General features: G+C 38.2%; 1 protein-coding gene across 1 annotated transcript in view; it reads right to left on the reverse strand.

Moving 5' to 3' along the window:
- Nucleotides 1-15,759, reverse strand: part of LOC119735171 — a 38,580-nt gene that overhangs the window by 11,310 nt on the left and 11,511 nt on the right. The gene's annotated exons all lie outside the window — the stretch shown is intronic.

Consider the following 15,759-nt stretch of genomic DNA (forward strand, 5'->3'; position numbering starts at 1 on the left):
AAATGTTTGTTTTCTGCCCGGATCCTGACTGTAGTGAGCTGAAATCTCTTGGGATTCATTTCTGGCATCTTCTCACCTTGTGTGAACTTTTGACTTGGTTTCGTGAAGTTGGATTTTTTTGGCCAAAAATCAGTATTTTTCATGACCGCGGATATGGAAATCTTTTAGATTGAGACCATTTTGGTAAAAACTCAAATGTTTGTTTTCTGCCCGGATCCTGACTGTAGTGAGCTGAAATCTCTTGGGGATTCATTTCTGGCATCTACTCACCTTGTGTGAACTTTTGACTTGGTTTCGTGAAGTTGGAATTTTGGCCAAAAATCAGTATTTTTCATGACCGCGGATATGGAAAACTTTTCAGATTTAGACCATTTTTGGTAAAAACTCAATGTTTTTTTCTGCCCGGATCCTGACTGTAGTGAGCTGAAATCTCTTGGGGATTCATTTCTGGCATCTACTCACCTTGTGTGAACTTTTGACTTGGTTTCGTGAAGTTGGATTTTTGGCCAAAAATCAGTATTTTTCATGACCGCGGATATGGAAATCTTTTCAGATTGAGACCATTTTTGGTAAAAACTCAAATGTTTCTTTTCTGCCCGGATCCTGACTGTAGTGAGCTGAAATCTCTTGGGGATTCATTTCTGGCATCTACTCACCTTGTGTGAACTTTTGACTTGGTTTCGTGAAGTTGGAATTTTTGGCCAAAAATCAGTATTTTTCATGACCGCGGATATGGAAAATTTTCAGATTTAGACCATTTTTGGTAAAAACTCAAATGTTTGTTTTCTGCCCGGATCCTGACTGTAGTGAGCTGAAATCTCTTGGGGATTCATTTCTGGCACTACTACTCACCTTGTGTGAACTTTTGACTTGGTTTCGTGAAGTTGGATTTTTTGGCCAAAAATCAGTATTTTTCATGACCGCGGATATGGAAAACTTTTCAGATTGAGACCATTTTTGGTAAAAACTCAAATGTTTCTTTTCTGCCCGGATCTGACTGTAGTGAGCTGAAATCTCTTGGGATTCATTTCTGGCAACTACTCACCTTGTGTGAACTTTTGACTTGGTTTCGTGAAGTTGGAATTTTGGCCAAAAATCAGTATTTTTCATGACCGCGGATATGGAAAACTTTTCAGATTTAGACCATTTTTGGTAAAAACTCAAATGTTTCTTTTCTGCCCGGATGCTGACTGTAGTGAGCTGAAATCTCTTGGGGATTCATTTCTGGCATCTACTCACCTTGTGTGAACTTTTGACTTGGTTTCGTGAAGTTGGATTTTTGGCCAAAAATCAGTATTTTTCATGACCGCGGATATGGAAATCTTTTCAGATTGAGACCATTTTTGGTAAAAACTCAAATGTTTTTTTGTGCCCGGATCCTGACTGTAGTGAGCTGAAATCTCTTGGGGATTCATTTCTGGCATCTACTCACCTTGTGTGAACTTTTGACTTGGTTTCGTGAAGTTGGATTTTTGGCCAAAATCAGTATTTTTCATGACCGCGGATATGGAAAACTTTTCAGATTTAGACCATTTTTGGTAAAAACTCAAATGTTTTTTTTTCTGCCCGGATACTGACTGTAGTGAGCTGAAATCTCTTGGGGATTCATTTCTGGCAACTACTCACCTTGTGTGAACTTTTGACTTGGTTTCGTGAAGTTGGATTTTTGGCCAAAAATCAGTATTTTTCATGACCGCGGATATGGAAAACTTTTAAGATTGAGACCATTTTTGGTAAAAACTCAAATGTTTCTTTGTGCCCGGATCCTGACTGTAGTGAGCTGAAATCTCTTGGGATTCATTTCTGGCATCTACTCACCTTGTGTGAACTTTTGACTTGGTTTCGTGAAGTTGGATTTTTGGCCAAAAATCAGTATTTTTCATGACCGCCGGATATGGAAAACTTTTCAGATTTAGACCATTTTTGGTAAAAACTCAATGTTTGTTTTCTGCCCGGATCCTGACTGTAGTGAGCTGAAATCTCTTGGGGATTCATTTCTGGCACCTTCTCACCTTGTGTGAACTTTTGACTTGGTTTCGTGAAGTTGAATTTTTGGCCAAAATCAGTATTTTTCATGACCGCGGATATGGAAAATTTTAGATTTAGACCATTTTTGGTAAAAATAAATGTTTGTTTTCTGCCCGGATCCTGACTGTAGTGAGCTGAAATCTCTTGGGGATTCATTTCTGGCATCTTTTCACCTTGTGTGAACTTTTGACTTGGTTTCGTGAAGTTGGAATTTTTGGCCAAAAATCAGTATTTTTCATGACCGCGGATATGGAAAACTTTTAAGATTTAGACCATTTTTGGTAAAAACTCAAATGTTTGTTTTCTGCCCGGATCCTGACTGTAGTGAGCTGAAATCTCTTGGGGATTCATTTCTTGCATCTACTCACCTTGTGTGAACTTTTGACTTGGTTTCGTGAAGTTGGATTTTTTGGCCAAAATCAGTATTTTTCATGACCGCGGATATGGAAAACTTTTCAGATTGAGACCATTTTTGGTAAATAACTGAAATGTTTGTTTTCTGCCCGGATCCTGAATGTAGTGAGCTGAAATCTCTTGGGGATTCATTTCTGGCACCTTCTCACCTTGTGTGAACTTTTGAATTGGTTTCGTGAAGTTGGATTTTTGGCCAAAAATCAGTATTTTTCATGACCGCGGATATGGAAAACTTTTCAGATTTAGATCAATTTTGGTAAAAACTCAAATGTTTGTTTTCTGCCCGGATACTGACTGTAGTGAGCTGAAATCTCTTGGGGATTCATTTCTGGCAACTACTCACCTTGTGTGAACTTTTGACTTGGTTTCGTGAAGTTGGAATTTTTGGCCACAAATCAGTATTTTTCATGACCGCGGATATGGAAAACTTTTCAGATTTAGACCATTTTTGGTAAAAACTAAAATGTTTCTTTTCTGCCTGGATGCTGATTGTAGTGAGCTGAAATCTCTTGGGGATTCATTTCTGGCATCTACTCACCTTGTATGAACTTTTGACTTGGTTTCGTGAAGTTGATTTTTGGCCAAAAATCAGTATTTTTCATGACCGCGGATATGGAAATCTTTTCAGATTGAGACCATTTTTGGTAAAAACTCAAATGTTTCATTTGTGCCCGTATCCTGACTGTAGTGAGCTGAAATCTCTTGGGGATTCATTTCTGGCATCTACTCACCTTGTGTGAACTTTTGAATTGGTTTCGTGAAGTTGGATTTTTTGGCCAAAAATCAGTATTTTTCATGACCGCGGATATGGAAAACTTTTCAGATTTAGACCATTTTGGTAAAACTCAAATGTTTCTTTTCTGCCCGGATACTGACTGTAGTGAGCTGAAATCTCTCGGGATTCATTTCTGGCAACTACTCACCTTGTGTGAACTTTTGACTTGGTTTCGTGAAGTTGGATTTTTTGGCCAAAAATCAGTATTTTTCATGACGGCGGATATGGAAAACTTTTAAGATTGAGACCATTTTTGGTAAAAACTCAAATGTTTCATTGTGCCCGGATCCTGACTGTAGTGAGCTGAAACCTCTTGGGGATTCATTTCTGGCATCTACTCACCTTGTGTGAACTTGTGAATTGGTTTCGTGAAGTTGGATTTTTTGGCCAAAAATCAGTATTTTTCATGACCGCCGGATATGGAAAACTTTCCAGATTTAGACCATTTTTGGTAAAAACTAAAATGTTTGTTTTCTGCCCGGATCCTGACTGTAGTGAGCTGAAATCTCTTGGGGATTCATTTCTGGCACCTTCTCACCTTGTGTGAACTTTTGACTTGGTTTCATGAAGTTGGAATTTTTGGCCAAAAATCAGTATTTTTCATGACCGCGGATATGGAAAACTTTTCAGATTTAGACCATTTTTGGTAAAAACTAAAATGTTTCTTTTCTGCCCGGATGCTGATTGTAGTGAGCTGAAATCTCTTGGGGATTCATTTCTGGCATCTACTCACCTTGTGTGAACTTTTGACTTGGTTTCGTGAAGTTGGATTTTTGGCCAAAAATCAGTATTTTTCATGACCGCGGATATGGAAATCTTTTCAGATTGAGACCATTTTTGGTAAAAACTCAAATGTTTCATTTGTGCCCGTATCCTGACTGTAGTGAGCTGAAATCTCTTGGGGATTCATTTCTGGCATCTACTCACCTTGTGTGAACTTTTGACTTGGTTTCGTGAAGTTGGATTTTTTGGCCAGAAATCAGTATTTTTCATGACCGCGGATATGAAAACTTTTCAGATTTAGACCAATTTTGGTAAAAACTCAAATGTTTCTTTTCTGCCCGGATACTGACTGTAGTGAGCTGAAATCTCTCGGGATTCATTTCTGGCAACTACTCACCTTGTGTGAACTTTTGACTTGGTTTCGTGAAGTTGGATTTTTTGGCCAAAAATCAGTATTTTTCATGACCGCGGATATGGAAAACTTTTAAGATTGAGACCATTTTTGGTAAAAACTCAAATGTTTGTTTGTGCCCGGATCCTGACTGTAGTGAGCTGAAACCTCTTGGGGATTCATTTCTGGCATCTACTCACCTTGTGTGAACTTGTGACTTGGTTTCGTGAAGTTGGATTTTTTGGCCAAAATCAGTATTTTTCATGACCGCCGGATATGGAAAACTTTCCAGATTTAGACCATTTTTGGTAAAAACTAAATGTTTGTTTTCTGCCCGGATCCTGACTGTAGTGAGCTGAAATCTCTTGGGGATTCATTTCTGGCACCTTCTCACCTTGTGTGAACTTTTGAATTGGTTTCATGAAGTTGGAATTTTTGGCCAAAAATCAGTATTTTTCATGACCGCGGATATGGAAAACTTTTCAGATTTAGACCATTTTTGGTAAAAACTCAAATGTTTCTTTTCTGCCCGGATACTGACTGTAGTGAGCTGAAATCTCTCGGGGATTCATTTCTGGCAACTACTCACCTTGTGTGAACTTTTGACTTGGTTTCGTGAAGTTGGAATTTTTGCCAGAAATCAGTATTTTTCATGACCGCGGATATGGAAAACTTTTCAGATTTAGACCAATTTTGGTAAAAACTCAAATGTTTCTTTTCTGCCCGGATGCTGATTGTAGTGAGCTGAAATCTCTTGGGGATTCATTTCTGGCATCTACTCACCTTGTGAACTTTTGACTTGGTTTCGTGAAGTTGGATTTTTTGGCCAAAAATCAGTATTTTTCATGACCGCGGATATGGAAAACTTTTCAGATTGAGACCATTTTTGGTAAAAACTCAAATGTTTCATTTGTGCCCGGATCCTGACTGTAGTGAGCTGAAACCTCTTGGGGATTCATTTCTGGCATCTACTCACCTTGTGTGAACTTTTGAATTGGTTTCGTGAAGTTGGATTTTTTGGCCAGAAATCAGTATTTTTCATGACCGCGGATATGGAAAACTTTTCAGATTTAGACCAATTTTGGTAAAAACTCAAATGTTTCTTTTCTGCCCGGATACTGACTGTAGTGAGCTGAAATCACTCGGGGATTCATTTCTGGCAACTACTCACCTTGTGTGAACTTTTGACTTGGTTTCGTGAAGTTGGATTTTTTGGCCAAAAATCAGTATTTTTCATGACCGCGGATATGGAAAACTTTTAAGATTGAGACCATTTTTGGTAAAAACTCAAATGTTTCATTTGTGCCCGGATCCTGACTGCAGTGAGCTGAAACCTCTTGGGGATTCATTTCTGGCATCTACTCACCTTCTGTGAACTTGTGACTTGGTTTCGTGAAGTTGGATTTTTTGGCCAGAAATCAGTATTTTTCATGACCGTGGATATGGAAAACTTTTCAGATTTAGACCAATTTTGGTAAAAACTAAAATGTTTCTTTTCTGCCCGGATGCTGATTGTAGTGAGCTGAAATCTGTTGGGGATTCATTTCTGGCATCTACTCACCTTGTATGAACTTTTGACTTGGTTTCGTGAAGTTGGATTTTTGGCCAAAAATCAGTATTTTTCATGACCGCGGATATGGAAATCTTTTCAGATTTAGACCATTTTTGGTAAAAACTGAAGTGTTTGTTTTCTGCCCGGATCCTGACTGTAGTGAGCTGAAATCTCTTGGGGATTCATTTCTGGCAACTACTCACCTTGTGTGAACTTTTGACTTGGTTTCGTAAAGTTGGAATTTTTGGCCAAAAATCAGTGTTTTTCATGACCGCGGATATGGAAAACTTTTCAGATTGAGACCATTTTTGGTAAAAAACTAAAATGTTTGTTTTCAGCCCGGATCCTGACTGTAGTGAGCTGAAATCTCTTGGGGATTCATTTCTGGCACTTTCTCACCTTGTGTGAACTTTTGAATTGGTTTCGTGAAGTTGGATTTTTTGGCCAAAAATCAGTATTTTTCATGACTGCGGATATGGAAATCTGTTTAGATTGAGACCATTTTTGGTAAAAACTCAAATGTTTCTTTTCTGCCCGGATGCTGACTGTAGTGAGCTGAAATCTCTTGGGGATTCATTTCTTGCACCTTCTCACCTTGTGTGAACTTTTGACTGGGTTTCGTGAAGTTGGATTTTTGGCGAAAAATCAGTATTTTTCATGACCGCGGATATGGAAAACTTTTAAGATTGAGACCATTTTTGGTAAAAACTGAAGTGTTTGTTTTCTGCCCGGATCCTGACTGTAGTGAGCTGAAATCTCTTGGGGATTCATTTCTGGCAACTACTCACCTTGTGTGAACTTTTCACTTGGTTTCGTAAAGTTGGAATTTTTGGCCAAAATCAGTATTTTTCATGACCGCGGATATGGAAAACTTTTCAGATTTTGACCATTTTTGGTAAAAACTCAAGTGTTTGTTTTCTGCCCGGATCCTGACTGTAGTGAGCTGAAATCTCTTGGGGATTCATTTCTGGCACTTCTCACCTTGTGTGAACTTTTGAATTGGTTTCATGAAGTTGGATTTTTTGGCCAAAAATCAGTATTTTTCATGACCGCGGATATGGAAAACTTTTAAGATTGAGACCATTTTTGGTAAAAAAACAAAGTGTTTGTTTTCTGCCCGGATCCTGACTGTAGTGAGCTGAAATCTCTTGGGGATTTATTTCTGGCACCTTCTCACCTTGTGTGAACTTTTGAAATGGTTTCATGAAGTTGGAATTTTTGGCCAACAATCAGTATTTTTCATGACCGCGGATATGGAAAACTTTTCAGATAAAGACCATTTTCGGTAAAAAACTAAAATGTTTGTTTTCTGCCCGGATCCTGACTGTAGTGAGCTGAAATCTCTTGGGGATTCATTTCTGGCATCTACTCACCTTGTATGAATTTTTGACTTGGTTTCGTGAAGTTGGATTTTTGGCCCAAAATCAGTATTTTTCATGACCGCGGATATGGAAATCTTTTCAGATTGAGACCATTTTTGGTAAAAACTCAAATGTTTCTTTTCTGCCTGGATACTGACTGTAGTGAGCTGAAATCTCTTGGGGATTCATTTCTGGCAACTACTCACCTTGTGTGAACTTTTGACTTGGTTTCGTGAAGTTGGATTTTTTGGCCAACAATCAGTATTTTTCATGACCGCGGATATGGAAAACTTTTCAGATAAAGACAATTTTCGGTAAAAAACTAAAATGTTTGTTTTCTGCCCGGATCCTGACTGTAGTGAGCTGAAATCTCTTGGGGATTCATTTCTGGCATCTACTCACCTTGTATGAATTTTTGACTTGGTTTCGTGAAGTTGGATTTTTGGCCCAAAATCAGTATTTTTCATGACCGCGGATATGGAAATCTTTTCAGATTGAGACAATTTTTGGTAAAAACTCAAATGTTTCTTTTCTGCCCGGATACTGACTGTAGTGAGCTGAAATCTCTTGGGGATTCATTTCTGGTGTCTACTCACATTGTGTGAACTTTTGACTTGGTTTCTTGAAGTTGGAATTTTTGGCCAAAAATCAGTATTTTTCATGACCGCGGATATGGAAAACTTTTCAGATTTAGACCATTTTCGGTAAAATAAATCATTTGTTTTCTGCCCGGATCCTGACTGTAGTGAGCTGAAATCTCTTGGGGATTCATTTCTGGCACTTTCTCACCTTGTGTGAACTTTTGACTTGGTTTCGTGAAGTTGGATTTTTTGGCCAAAAATCAGTATTTTTCATGACCGCGGATATGGAAAACTTTAAGATTACGACCATTTTTGGTAAAAATAAAATGTTTGTTTTCTGCCCGGATCCTGACTGTAGTGAGCTGAAATCTCTTGGGGATTCATTTCTGGCATCTACTCAACTTGTGTGAACTTTTGACTTGGTTTCGTGAAGTTGGAATATTTGGCGAAAAATCAGTATTTTTCATGACCGCGGATATGGAAAACTTTTAAGATTTAGACCATTTTTGGTAAAAACTCAAATGTTTGTTTTCTCTGCCTGGATCCTGACTGTAGTGAGCTGAAATCTCTTGGGGATTCATTTCTGGCATCTACTCACCTTGTGTGAACTTTTGACTTGGTTTCGTGAAGTAGGAATTTTTGGCTAAAAATCAGTATTTTCATGACCGCGGATATGGAAAACTTTTCAGATTTAGACCATTTTTGGTAAAAAACTAATATGTTTGTTTTCTGCCCGGATCCTGACTGTAGTGAGCTGAAATCTCTTGGCGATTCATTTCTGGTGTCTACTCACATTGTGTGAACTTTTGACTTGGTTTCGTGAAGTTGGAATTTTTGGCCAAAAATCAGTGTTGTTCATGACCGCGGATATGGAAAACTTTTCAGATTTAGACCATTTTCGGTAAAATACTAAATTATTTGTTTTCTGCCCGGATCCTGACTGTAGTGAGCTGAAATCTCTTGGGGATCATTTCTGCCACCTTCTCACCTTGTGTGAACTTTGACTGGTTTCGTGAAGTTGGATTTTTTGGCGAAAATCAGTATTTTTCATGACCGCGGATATGGAAAACTTTTAAGATTGAGACCATTTTTGGTAAAAACTGAAGTGTTTGTTTTCTGCCCGGATCCTGACTGTAGTGAGCTGAAATCTCTTGGGGATTCATTTCTGGCAACTACTCACCTTGTGTGAACTTTTCACTTGGTTTCATAAAGTTGGAATTTTTGGCCAAAAATCAGTGTTTTTCATGACCGCGGATATGGAAAACTTTTCAGATTGAGACCATTTTCGGTAAAAAACTAAAATGTTTGTTTTCAGCCCAGATCCTGACTGTGGTGAGCTGAAATCTCTTGGGGAGTCATTTCTGGCACTTTCTCACCTTGTGTGAACTTTTGAATTGGTTTCGTGAAGTTGGATTTTTTGGCCAAAAATCGTATTTTTCATGACTGCGGATATGGAAATCTGTTTAGATTGAGACCATTTTTGGTAAAAACTCAAATGTTTCTTTTCTGCCCGGATGCTGACTGTAGTGAGCTGAAATCTCTTCGGGATTCATTTCTGGCATCTACTCACCCTGTGTGAACTTTTGACTTGGTTTCGTGAAGTTGGAATTTTTGGCCAAAAATCAGTATTTTTCATGACCGCGGATATGGAAAACTTTTCAGATTGAGACCATTTTTGGTAAAAACTCAAATGTTTCTTTTCTGCCCGGATACTGACTGTAGTGAGCTGAAATCTCTTGGGGATTCATTTCTGGCAACTACTCACCTTGTGTGAACTTTTGACTTGGTTTCGTGAAGTTGGATTTTTTGGCCAAAAATCAGTATTTTTCATGACCGCGGATATGGAAAACTTTTAAGATTTCGACCATTTTTGGTAAAAAATAAAATGTTTGTTTTCTGCCCGGATCCTGACTGTAGTGAGCTGAAATCTCTTGGGGATTCATTTCTGGCATCTACTCAACTTGTGTGAACTTTTGACTTGGTTTCGTGAAGTTGGAATATTTGGCGAAAAATCTGTATTTTTCATGACCGCTGATGTGGAAAACTTGTAAGATTTAGACCATTTTTGGTAAAAACTCAAATGTTTGTTTTCTGCCTGGATCCTGACTGTAGTGAGCTGAAATCTCTTGGGGATTCATTTCTGGCATCTACTCATCTTGTGTGAATTTTTGACTTGGTTTCGTGAAGTAGGAATTTTTGGCCAAAAATCAGTGTTTTTCATGACCGCGGATATGGAAAACTTTTCAGATTGAGACCATTTTCGGTAAAATACTAAATTATTTGTTTTCTGCCCGGATCCTGACTGTAGTGAGCTGAAATCTCTTGGGGATTCATTTCTGCCACCTTCTCACCTTGTGTGAACTTTGGACTGGGTTTCGTGAAGTTGGATTTTTTGGCGAAAAATCAGTATTTTTCATGACCGCGGATATGGAAACTTTTAAGATTGAGACCATTTTTGGTAAAAACTGAAGTGTTTGTTTTCTGCCCGGATCCTGACTGTAGTGAGCTGAAATCTCTTGGGGATTCATTTCTGGCAACTACTCACCTTGTGTGAACTTTTCACTTGGTTTCGTAAAGTTGGAATTTTTGGCCAAAATCAGTGTTTTTCATGACCGCGGATATGGAAAACTTTTCAGATTGAGACCATTTTCGGTAAAAAACTAAAATGTTTGTTTTCAGCCCGATCCTGACTGTGGTGAGCTGAAATCTCTTGGGGAGTCATTTCTGGCACTTTCTCACCTTGTGTGAACTTTTGAATTGGTTTCGTGAAGTTGGATTTTTTGGCCAAAAATCGGTATTTTTCATGACTGCGGATATGGAAATCTGTTTAGATTGAGACCATTTTTGGTAAAAACTCAAATGTTTCTTTTCTGCCCGGATGCTGACTGTAGCGAGCTGAAATCTCTTCGGGATTCATTTCTGGCATCTACTCACCCTGTGTGAACTTTTGACTTGGTTTCGTGAAGTTGGAATTTTTGGCCAAAAATCAGTATTTTTCCTGACCGCGGATATGGAAAACTTTTCAGATTGAGACCATTTTTGGTAAAAACTCAAATGTTTCTTTTCTGCCCGGATACTGACTGTAGTGAGCTGAAATCTCTTGGGGATTCATTTCTGGCAACTACTCACCTTGTGGAACTTTTGACTTGGTTTCGTGAAGTTGGATTTTTTGGCCAAAAATCAGTATTTTTCATGACCGCGGATATGGAAAACTTTTAAGATTTCGACCATTTTTGGTAAAAAATAAAATGTTTGTTTTCTGCCCGGATCCTGACTGTAGTGAGCTGAAATCTCTTGGGGATTCATTTCTGGCATCTACTCAACTTGTGTGAACTTTTGACTTGGTTTCGTGAAGTTGGAATATTTGGCGAAAAATCTGTATTTTTCATGACCGCTGATGTGGAAAACTTGTAAGATTTAGACCATTTTTGGTAAAAACTCAAATGTTTGTTTTCTGCCTGGATCCTGACTGTAGTGAGCTGAAATCTCTTGGGGATTCATTTCTGGCATCTACTCACCTTGTGTGAACTTTTGACTTGGTTTCGTGAAGTAGGAATTTTTGGCCAAAAATCAGTGTTTTTCAGGACCGCGGATATGGAAAACTTTTCAGATTGAGACCATTTTCGGTAAAAAACTAAAATGTTTGTTTTCAGCCCAGATCCTGACTGTGGTGAGCTGAAATCTCTTGGGGAGTCATTTCTGGCACTTTCTCAACTTTAAGTGAACTTTTGAATTGGTTTAGTGAAGTTCGAATTTTTGGCCAAAAATCAGTATTTTTCATGACTGCGGATATGGAAATCTGTTTAGATTGAGACCATTTTTGGTAAAAACTCAAATGTTTCATTTGTGCCCGGATCCTGACTGCAGTGAGCTGAAACCATTTGGGGATTCATTTCTGGCATCTACTCAGCTTGTGTGAACTTTTGAATTGGTTTCGTGAAGTTGGATTTTTTGGCCAAAAATCAGTATTTTTCATGACCGCGGATATGGAAAACTTTTAAGATTTCGACCATTTTTGGTAAAAAATAAAATGTTTGTTTTCTGCCCGGATCCTGACTGTAGTGAGCTGAAATCTCTTGGGGATTCATTTCTGGCATCTACTCAACTTGTGTGAACTTTTGACTTGGTTTCGTGAAGTTGGAATATTTGGCGAAAAATCTGTATTTTTCATGACCGCTGATGTGGAAAACTTGTAAGATTTAGACCATTTTTGGTAAAAACTCAAATGTTTGTTTTCTGCCTGGATCCTGACTGTAGTGAGCTGAAATCTCTTGGGGATTCATTTCTGGCATCTACTCACCTTGTGTGAACTTTTGACTTGGTTTCGTGAAGTAGGAATTTTTGGCCAAAAATCAGTGTTTTTCATGACCGCGGATATGGAAAACTTTTCAGATTGAGACCATTTTCGGTAAAAAACTAAAATGTTTGTTTTCAGCCCAGATCCTGACTGTGGTGAGCTGAAATCTCTTGGGGAGTCATTTCTGGCACTTTCTCAACTTTAAGTGAACTTTTGAATTGGTTTAGTGAAGTTCGAATTTTTGGCCAAAAATCAGTATTTTTCATGACTGCGGATATGGAAATCTGTTTAGATTGAGACCATTTTTGGTAAAAACTCAAATGTTTCATTTGTGCCCGGATCCTGACTGCAGTGAGCTGAAACCTCTTGGGGATTCATTTCTGGCATCTACTCAGCTTGTGTGAACTTTTGAATTGGTTTCGTGAAGTTGGATTTTTTGGCCAGAAATCAGTATTTTTCATGACCGTGGATATGGAAAACTTTCCAGATTTAGACGAATTTTGGTAAAAACTAAAATGTTTCTTTTCTGCCCGGATGCTGATTGTAGTGAGCTGAAATCTGTTGGGGATTCATTTCTGGCATCTACTCACCTTGTATGAACTTTTGACTTGGTTTCGTGAAGTTGGATTTTTGGCCAAAAATCAGTATTTTTCATGACCGCGGATATGGAAATCTTTTCAGATTGAGACCATTTTTGGTAAAAACTCAAATGTTTCATTTGTGCCCGGATCCTGACTGTAGTGAGCTGAAACCTCTTGGGGATTCATTTCTGGCATCTACTCACCTTGTGTGAACTTTTGAATTGGTTTCGTGAAGTTGGATTTTTTGGCCAGAAATCAGTATTTTTCATGACCGCGGATATGGAAAACTTTTCAGATTTAGACCAATTTTGGTAAAAACTCAAATGTTTGTTTTCTGCCCGGATACTGACTGTAGTGAGCTGAAATCACTCGGGGATTCATTTCTGGCAACTACTCACCTTGTGTGAACTTGTGAATTGGTTTCGTGAAGTTGGATTTTTTGGCCAGAAATCAGTATTTTTCATGACCGTGGATATGGAAAACTTTTCAGATTTAGACCAATTTTGGTAAAAACTAAAATGTTTCTTTTCTGCCCGGATGCTGATTGTAGTGAGCTGAAATCTGTTGGGGATTCATTTCTGGCATCTACTCACCTTGTATGAACTTTTGACTTGGTTTCGTGAAGTTGGATTTTTGGCCAAAAATCAGTATTTTTCATGACCGCGGATATGGAAATCTTTTCAGATTGAGACCATTTTTGGTAAAAACTCAAATGTTTCTTTTCTGCCCGGATACTGACTGTAGTGAGCTGAAATCTCTTGGGGATTCATTTCTGGCAACTACTCACCTTGTGTGAACTTTTGACTTGGTTTCGTGAAGTTGGATTTTTTGGCCAAAAATCAGTATATTTCATGACCGCCTGATATGGAAAACTTTTCAGATTTAGACCATTTTTGGTAAATAACTGAAATGTTTGTTTTCTGCCCGGATCCTGACTGTAGTGAGCTGAAATCTCTTGGGGATTCATTTCTGGCACCTTCTCACCTTGTGTGAACTTTTGAATTGGTTTCATGAAGTTGGAATTTTTGGCCAAAAATCAGTATTTTTCATGACCGCGGATATGGAAAACTTTTAAGATTTTGACCATTTTTGGTAAAATCTAAAGTGTTTGTTTTCTGCCTAGATCCTGACTGTAGTGAGCTGAAATCTCTTGGGGATTAATTTCTGGCATCTTTTCACCTTGTGTGAACTATTGAATTGGTTTCATGAAGTTGGAATTTTTGGCCAAAAATCAGTATTTTTCATGACCGCGGATGTGGAAAACTTTTAAGATTTAGACCATTTTTGGTAAAAAACTGAAGTGTTTGTTTTCTGCCCGGATCCTGACTGTAGTGAGCTGAAATCTCTTGGGGATTCATTTCTGGCAACTACTCACCTTGTGTGAACTTTTCACTTGGTTTCGTAAAGTTGGAATTTTTGGCCAAAAATCAGTGTTTTTCATGACCGCGGATATGGAAAACTTTTCAGATTGAGACCATTTTAGGTAAAAAACTAAAATGTTTGTTTTCAGCCCAGATCCTGACTGTGGTGAGCTGAAATCTCTTGGGGAGTCATTTCTGGCACTTTCTCACCTTGTGTGAACTTTTGAATTGGTTTCGTGAAGTTGGATTTTTTGGCCAAAAATCAGTATTTTTCATGACTGCGGATATGGAAATCTGTTTAGATTGAGACCATTTTTGGTAAAATCTAAAGTGTTTGTTTTCTGCCTAGATCCTGACTGTAGTGAGCTGAAATCTCTTGGGGATTAATTTCTGGCATCTTTTCACCTTGTGTGAACTATTGAATTGGTTTCATGAAGTTGGAATTTTTGGCCAAAAATCAGTATTTTTCATGACCGCGGATGTGGAAAACTTTTAAGATTTAGACCATTTTTGGTAAAAACTGAAGTGTTTGTTTTCTGCCCGGATCCTGACTGTAGTGAGCTGAAATCTCTTGGGGATTCATTTCTGGCAACTACTCACCTTGTGTGAACTTTTCACTTGGTTTCGTAAAGTTGGAATTTTTGGCCAAAAATCAGTGTTTTTCATGACCGCGGATATGGAAAACTTTTCAGATTGAGACCATTTTAGGTAAAAAACTAAAATGTTTGTTTTCAGCCCAGATCCTGACTGTGGTGAGCTGAAATCTCTTGGGGAGTCATTTCTGGCACTTTCTCACCTTGTGTGAACTTTTGAATTGGTTTCGTGAAGTTGGATTTTTTGGCCAAAAATCAGTATTTTTCATGACTGCGGATATGGAAATCTGTTTAGATTGAGACCATTTTTGGTAAAAACTCAAATGTTTCTTTTCTGCCCGGATGCTGACTGTAGTGAGCTGAAATCTCTTCGGGATTCATTTCTGGCACCTTCTCACCTTGTGTGAACTTTTGACTGGTTTCGTGAAGTTGGATTTTTTGGCGAAAAATCAGTATTTTTCATGACTGCGGATATGGAAAACTTTTAAGATTGAGACCATTTTTGGTAAAAACTGAAGTGTTTGTTTTCTGCCCGGATCCTGACTGTAGTGAGCTGAAATCTCTTGGGGATTCATTTCTGGCAACTACTCACCTTGTGTGAACTTTTCACTTGGTTTCGTAAAGTTGGAATTTTTGGCCAAAAATCAGTATTTTTCATGACCGCGGATATGGAAAACTTTTCAGATTTAGACCATTTTTGGTAAAAACTCAAGTGTTTGTTTTCTGCCCGGATCCTGACTGTAGTGAGCTGAAATCTCTTGGGGATTCATTTCTGGCACCTTCTCACCTTGTGTGAACTTTTGAATTGGTTTCATGAAGTTGGATTTTTTGGCCAAAAATCAGTATTTTTCATGACCGCGGATATGGAAAACTTTTAAGATTGAGACCATTTTTGGTAAAAAAACAAGAGTGTTTGTTTTCTGCCCGGATCCTGACTGTAGTGAGCTGAAATCTCTTGGGGATTCATTTCTGGCACCTTCTCACCTTGTGTGAACTTTTGAATTGGTTTCATGAAGTTGGAATTTTTGGCCAACAATCAGTATTTTTCATGACCGCGGATATGGAAAACTTTTCAGATAAAGACAATTTTCGGTAAAAAACT

Source organism: Patiria miniata, unplaced genomic scaffold (assembly GCF_015706575.1).
Source record: "Patiria miniata isolate m_02_andy unplaced genomic scaffold, ASM1570657v1 HiC_scaffold_29, whole genome shotgun sequence".
NCBI classification, from domain to species: domain Eukaryota; kingdom Metazoa; phylum Echinodermata; class Asteroidea; order Valvatida; family Asterinidae; genus Patiria; species Patiria miniata.